The sequence below is a fragment of the Alosa pseudoharengus genome, unplaced genomic scaffold (genome assembly GCF_046254945.1).
Source record: "Alosa pseudoharengus isolate Yale_2024_CS ecotype anadromous, Long Island Sound unplaced genomic scaffold, YU_APseudo_1.1 YU_APseudo_1.1_scf_10, whole genome shotgun sequence".
In the NCBI taxonomy this organism is placed as follows: domain Eukaryota; kingdom Metazoa; phylum Chordata; class Actinopteri; order Clupeiformes; family Clupeidae; genus Alosa; species Alosa pseudoharengus.
Window position 1 is genome coordinate 39,509,876 of NW_027468565.1, and position 7,500 is coordinate 39,517,375.

A 7,500-nucleotide genomic window follows, 5' to 3' on the forward strand; every position below is an offset into this window, starting at 1 on the left:
ATTATCCCAAAGGGATATTTTGTGATGCTAAAATTCTGCTGTAAAAAATAAAGAGCAATTTGTTCACTGGAGTTTCTGGGCCTTTATTTCAGTTTACAGGTAATTACTGTAGGTCTGAATAAGAGGATTGTGCTGTTGTTACTTCTCTCTCCTTCCTGCTTTGTTTAGTCAGTGCTTTGGGCCTCTTTCCCAGCTTTCTAAATGACTTTAATGGACCTATGCCATGGTGACAACTCATCAGGTCATGTGATTTGATTTGATGCTTTCTAATAGTTTAAAATCTTACTGCTTTTTGAAGAAATGCTGAAGTATATGTTTCATAAGGTGCTATAGGTCATAGAAATTGTAAAGCAATATGAATATGTTTTATTATAGGTGTTGTTATTTAAAGAGGTGTCAAAAGAGTTTACCTAAGCTTTTCTAAAATTAGGTAGCTTATAACCAACAACATTAAAAACAGACACACAAATATCAACACCAAACCTAGTGAGTTCTAAACTAATTGAATAGCCTAGTGAGTTCAAAACTAATTGAATAGCCTAGAGGGGCGGTGGTAGTGTAGTGGTTAAGGAGCTGGGCTTGCGTGCAGTAGTAGTGTAGGGCGGTGGTAGTGTAGTGGTTAAGGAGCTGGGCAAGTTGTCGGTTCAATTCCCGGCTTCCACCGTTGTGCCCTTGAGCAAGGCACTTAACCCCAGGTTGCTCCGGGGACAATGTGATCCCTTGTAATATAGCTGACATATGTAAGTCACTTTAGTCAAGAAGTGTCTGCTAAATGTAATGTAATGTAATGAGTTCACTAGTGAATAGTGAGTGAAACAGCTGGTGCTTTTACAACTTCACATGACCGTATACAAACTGTAGTTTAGTTATCTGGAAACAGTGTTGCCATAATGAAAGCAGTACTATGCCGGTTTCTTCCATGCTGCATTACAGTGGCCACTACAGAGTAAAGCAAAGTCATACATGTCTCACATGATTTATTGATACTTCTTTAACAGTTCTTTATAGTTCTATGATATAACTATAGTTATATAGGCCCTTTAACAAAATATAAGGCACTTTAACAAAATATAAAAAAATAAATAACAAATAATTTGCAAGTGCGTTTTTTTGTTTATCATATTTGATACTTTGGGCATTACACACAATTTTTGTTTGTATCATATTTGATACTTTGGGCATTACACACAATTTGGGCAATAACAAGAACTTTGCAATCTGTAAGATCTTTGGATATCCATAACATTCAAATCTTTCTTTCTTTAAACAGCTGGCTTTTTCCATCCTTTTCTTTAATTTTGAACTTCAAAAACTCTTTCTTTGTATAACATCTGCATCTTTGAACGTTGAAACAACAGTCTTTTCTTTCCTTTACTTTGCCAAATGGTAAGCAACGAAACAGTTCCTGTTCTTTTTTAGGCAGAGGTGGACATTGCATTTTACACCGAACACATAGGAGAAGTGAGGAGTTTCTTTGCAGTGCTTGCACCTTTGTCGTGCCCAGGATGGGAAGTGGTCAACCCCATCTCTCTTAACATCTGGAGGAACACTGCATAGTGGCCTCTTCTGTGGTGGGGTATGTGTTTGTGATGGTGAGGAGTGTGGCGAAGGGGAATGTGATGGAGAGGACAGTGGCCTACCGAGCCTGACTTTTGCCTTTTCCTGCTGTTATCAGGCAAGAGCCAACTGAGGCCTGAAACCTTCTCAGGGGCATGGCGTCTTTCTCCTGGTCTTGTGCCCGCAAGTCTCTTCGGTACAGGATCCAGGCATTGATCAGAGCCATTGTGACACTATGCCACCAAATATACAAGTACCATCTTCTGGTTTTCAAGCTGTATTAGTACAGGGCAGAGAGCATATCCAAAAACTTAACACCACCCATAAATTTGTAGTAGGTCTCCACAATGGCTGGTCTGGGAACCATAACGTATATGTCTTCCGATCCCAGTGCTTCACCTGACCTTGGGGAGTGATGTCCAAAAGTCCAATTTCTATCTTCCACTTCATCATCTGTCTCTACAAGGCCCTGTATGTCGCTCAAATTGCCATCAAGGAAGTTCAGGACATATTCAGTAGAGAACTTCCTTTTAGCCTTTTTCCTTTTAGCCATCTGTAAATTAGCCATAGCATAGATATTTATGAATTATGAATAAGAGCTAATAATTATTTATTGTGAATATCACATTTCAATCTGTAAATTGTGTAATTGACTCATTAAAACACTGTATTATGGACTATAGAAGACATAATATACATTAACATCCAGAAAAAAATAACTATGCCCATTGAAAGATTTACCACTAAATGCCTGCTGTATCAATTGTGATACAAACATTTTCTGCTCGATTTTACACCAAACTACATTTTAAAATTTTTGGAAATTTTAAGTTTTTTGAACAAAGTCATTTTTTATCTTAAAATATTGATAAATATGTAAAGGTAAATCTCACCATCTTATTATCAAATTACCAATATACTTGACCTTTACATAATCAGCAGGGTAGCCTACTAATAAGATTTCGCCATTTTGAATTCACATTGAACAAACTACATGTCAGAATTGTTGTAGTGCAAAAGGTATCCAACAGGGGGCAGAGGACAAGTAATAGATTGTATACAACAGGGTTTTACGGTATGCAAAGTTTATATCTCATGGTGATGCAATGGGTCTCAGAAATGCATGTCTCAAATATGATACGCACGGCATTCAGTGGTTGTGTTTCCCATAGATTTCTTGGTCGTTCTTGTGTGGGCAACAATTCACTGGGAGTGAGACAGTCCCCCTACCTCTCCAGTCTTGCTGGTGTGAACTCGGCCTTTCTCTAATTGAAGTTCAGTGCTTGTATATGCTGGCTGCTTTTCAAATGGGCTGAGTCATGCTGAGCTGCCCGCGGAGCTGAGGAGAGAGGAGAGAGACTTGTGCCCTGTCTGCCCGCAGCAGGACACTGGCAGTCTCACTGTCTGGGGAAGAGCGCACCTATTATCCCGCAGGGTCTGCATGGCAACGGCACTTGCAGTATACGCACTGAGTGATCCAAGAGAGAAATGCCAAGTCGCCCCTGGTTACTGACATGACCCGGTTATTACGTAGCACTCCTGCCTGCAGGGTACAATATCTGGGAGAAATGTGTGATACTACGGAGCCCAGGAGGTGTCATTGCAAGATATTTTTGTGTATTGAGAGACTGTGCGCTCATTTTACTAAATAGTTCTCTCATTTTACTAAATTGTGCACACGTTTTACTAAATTGTGCATTCATTTTACTAAATTGTGCTCTCAATTTAGTAAATTGTGCGTGCGCACGATTTAGTAAATTGTGCGGATGTTTTACTAAATTGTGCGCTCATTTTACTAAATTGTGCTCTCAATTTACAACAATTAAAATGAGTGCACAATTTAGTCAAATGAGCGCACAATTAGGTAAAACGTGCGCACAATTTACTAAATCGTGAGCACGATATACTAAAATGAGAGAACTATTTAGTAAAATGAGTGCACAATTTAGTCAAATGTGCACACAATTTAGTAAAATGAGTGCACGTTTTCTAGATATATACCATAAAATATCTGATACCTCCTGGGCTCCGTATCAAGCAGCATTTTCTATAGCAATCAGGCTGTCACATGTGTTTAGTGTTCGATCCTACTTAGGGTTAGAGTTAAGAGTTTTTTTCTTAAATGTTCAGTCTCTAAAAACCGGCCAGTAAATACACACACATCTATGTGGTGAAAACATATCCCGTCTTATGTGTTTACACTCTTTCCCGCCATTCCGTGGTTATTCATAGCTTGTTTCTCGAACGATATCTATTACAAGGTCTGAAGCCTTAAGGTCCTGGCCAGACCTGCCACAGACTCCCGTCAGGAATGCCATCAGGGCCCTCCGCCTCACTCTCCCCCTAGATGCCATCAGGGCCCTCCACCTCACTCTCCCCCTAGATACCATCAGGGCCCTCCGCCTCACTCTCCCCCTAGATACCATCAGGGCCCTCCACCTCACTCTCCCCCTAGATACCATCAGGGCCCTCCGCCTCACTCTCCCCCTAGATACCATCAGGGCCCTCCACCTCACTCTCCCCCTAGATGCAAACACAAGTGCTGACATGGTAATGTTTTTTAAATTACAGCCAACTTTGTTGTCATTGTGCAGAGTACAAGTACAACAAAATGAAGTGATGGGCCCACACTTGACCGTGTTGACAGTTTCAGAGTGAGCTAACCAAGAGAGCTGTGCAGTGAGTCCCACATGGCCTAGTGCCCCTCTGGTGACGTTGCTAATGGTTCTGTTTTTGAAGAGATTTGTTGTGAGGTTTTAATGAAACTTGCAGTGCTTGCATCTGCGTCTTTAAATGCCATTTCCACAGCCAAGAGCCTCGGTGCTCCCACTGTTGCTCCCTCAGGGCCGACCTGCTCTGGGGTGCCGCCGCTCACGATGTTTAATGAGATCAATGGCCAGTATTTAGTCCTGGAATTACTCTGTGTGTGCATGTGAGTCTGGGGAGTGGAGCAGAGGGAAAGCGCTTGATTGGTTATCTGGCTGAACCCCAGCTTGACTGAGCTTTCTTACTCAAGAAGCAGCTTGCCTGTGCTGCTGAGTGACTGTCATCTGAGACGGTATCATGCAAATAGTTAAGATTCTGGTAACTCGTGAGTTGGATTGTTGATAACAAAGTCTGTAGTTAACAGTATTGCAGAGCACAAGTTGTTGATTTCCGTAAGAGTGGGCTAGTGTTTCTGGGAAAAGCCCCTGTTTACGTGCAGAACATGCCTTTGTTAGCTGTGGTGGTGGTATCTAATCGGGCCACCTGTCCGCATGTGCAAGAGTAGCCAGAGGTCCTTTGAGGGTGCAGGCTTCCCGGATCTGCTTTCAAGCCTTACATCAGAATGTGTTCAACCCCAGACCAGTAGCAGGGTGTAGACAACAGGCTCATTGTCAAATGCCATCTGCCCCAAGAGGCCAGAGCGCAGCGCTACTGCCTGGCTCAGTTAAGCCAAGTGGACACATAATGGTTTTGTGTGTGTGTGTGTGCTGGAGAAAATAGCCACATGGCATGTACAAATCACGTCACTTGTGTACTTTTGCATGTGGTTGTATTCTGTTCAGGGGACACACTGACAGATCCATCCTGTCATACTTGTTATCCTTTGAGAGCAGATCCCAATTTCCCAAAGGTTGCCCTTCTCTTCCCGCTTGGCCACTCCGGGCAGTACAACCACTGACCATGACGTTAGCTATACCAGTGGTAGCACGTTAGCACGTTAGCTATACCAGTGGTAGCACGTTAGCACGTTAGCTATACCAGTGGTAATGTCAGTATAATTCAGCTGACCATGACGTTAGCTATACCAGTAGTAGCACGTTAGCTATACCAGTGGTAATATCAGTATAATTCAGCTGACCATGATGTTAGCTATACCAGTGGTAGCACGTTAGCTATACCAGTGGTAATGTCAGTATAATTCAGCTGACCATGACGTTAGCTATACCAGTGGTAATGTCAGTATAATTCAGCTGACCATTAAGATTGGCTATACCAGTGGTAATGTCAGTATAATTCAGCTTTTCATTGACTGTTTATACTCCTCTATTCACCTTCGGCTCTCAATGAAAGATTGTTATTGTTAGATTTGGATGCATTACAAATCAGAAAGGTATTGTCCTGCTAAAGGTCACATAAAGACATAGAAAATGTTTATTTTATATTTGAGGTCAGCTGACCCTGTAGAGTGAACACCTTGATGAAGGCATGTAAGACATAGTGTGGTCAGTGTGATAAATATATATATATTTTTTTCAGCTCAAAATTCAAACCTTTTGGAAATACCTTTTGATAGCATAACAAACTGATCAGAAATGTTTTGGTGACATTTAAAGAGTAAAGACCAATGTTGTGAAATTAGTGTGCTCTGGGCAACCATGGTTAAAAAAAACCTTCTGGCTTCAGCCCATCAGACTATTGTCAGCGGCGGTATAAACAAGTTGGATTACACATGAGACAGTTTGACCATGAACATCAAAGTCACTTAACATATTCAAACATGAGAAAGATCATAGAACAATCCCAGATATGATCAGAATCAGCATGGGAGTATGTGGTCTTGGTGTTAAAGTATTTTTAATGTGACGTGTTATGAAGATCCATGGTGCGGTGTGGGAAGAGCCTCCCTATAAATACCCTTGGCTTTCTCACCCCCCTGGTGTTTTCTGTGGCAAGTCCCTAGGGTCATCATCTACTCCCATAAGGAGCTATTTTTTCCTGCCTCCAGTCCTAGAGGGCATCTAATCATGCCAATGAGAAAAACATGTGCGGCTCACCACTGCACTGCACTATGTGGCCTTTTGCTCTCACAAGTAAACACAACTTTTGTGTCACATTCGGTCGAAAGATCTGTTCCATTTCTCTCCCCTTTGAGGCCTTTTCAGAAGCCTGTGTGTTTAGTGTCACCCTCAGATATTCTCTTGGGCCTGCTATGTTACTCACCTCAGTACCCCTCGCTAACTCACTTTCATGTTGGCTGAAATGGCAGACCATTGCACTCTTGCTGTAGATAAGAGTGTGTGCATTTGATGGTATTGTGCTAGTACTCTTGCTGTAGAAGAGAGCGTGTGCATTTGATGGTATGGTGCTAGTTCCTAGAACAACTGTATTGCTTCTATTTATACATCTGATGTCACAACAACATGAAATATGTCTTAAAATAGGTCCCATCTTTGGGAAAAGCTTGTTAGTTCTTGACTTTGACCTACTTTTGATTCTGTTTACACCACATGTTGCTACTCAGAAGGGTGCTCGGGTCTGCAGCTGTTTTGTTGTATCATTCACCAGACGGGCACAACTATAACCAAGGAAGCAGTGCGCTTCTGAAATGTTCGTGGTACTTCACTGCCATAGGCCTATACACAGCATGGAATGTCTTTACCTCAATTCTTATCTAACAGTTTCCACTAAACCTCAGTTTGCAGTCTGTGGCTCTCTCGGCACTGTCACTGCGACCTTGGAATTGTCGTGACATAACAAGAGAAACAACCACGCTCCAATCCCTGCAACAAGGTGAAACTCTACCTCTGGCAACTGTTGCCACGCAACCTTGAGTCCCAGTAACAATCGGAATGGAAACTGAAAATCAAGACGGGTCATTAATTAAGGCAAGGCCAGCGTCCATGCAGTAGCTTCACCTTTGGGTGAGATCTCATAATGCCGTATGGCCTGTAGCTCTGAGGTCACGTTATAGCAGGAGGGTATATGAGGCTGAAATCCCTGAAGCCTTAGGGGTGCTGAGTGGAAGGTCTGTCTTTGGTACAGCTCCTAAAGTTAGCAGGCTAATTCAATAAAACTTGCCTCTCATCTATCAAGGATGAGCCAGCTGTCACTGGTCTTGGGTCTTGGAAGGCTGGAAATTGCCTTAAAGCATCACACTGTCTGACAACATCAGCATGAAAGTGAAGAATATGTCTTTGTGTCATAGTTGTACAATAATTTTTGGCCATCTTTTTGATT

The 7,500-nt window shown here is 42.1% G+C and overlaps 1 protein-coding gene across 3 annotated transcripts in view; it reads left to right on the plus strand.

Moving 5' to 3' along the window:
• The window catches only part of alkbh3 (alkB homolog 3, alpha-ketoglutarate dependent dioxygenase), a 9,963-nt gene extending 9,897 nt beyond the window's left edge, over positions 1–66 (plus strand). For all 3 annotated transcript variants that reach the window (XM_076271575.1, XM_076271573.1, XM_076271574.1), the window contains one exon: positions 1–66. This exon is cut by the window's left edge. The gene's annotated coding sequence lies outside the window, so the exon portion shown is untranslated.
• The last annotated feature ends 7,434 nt before the right edge of the window (positions 67–7,500 follow it).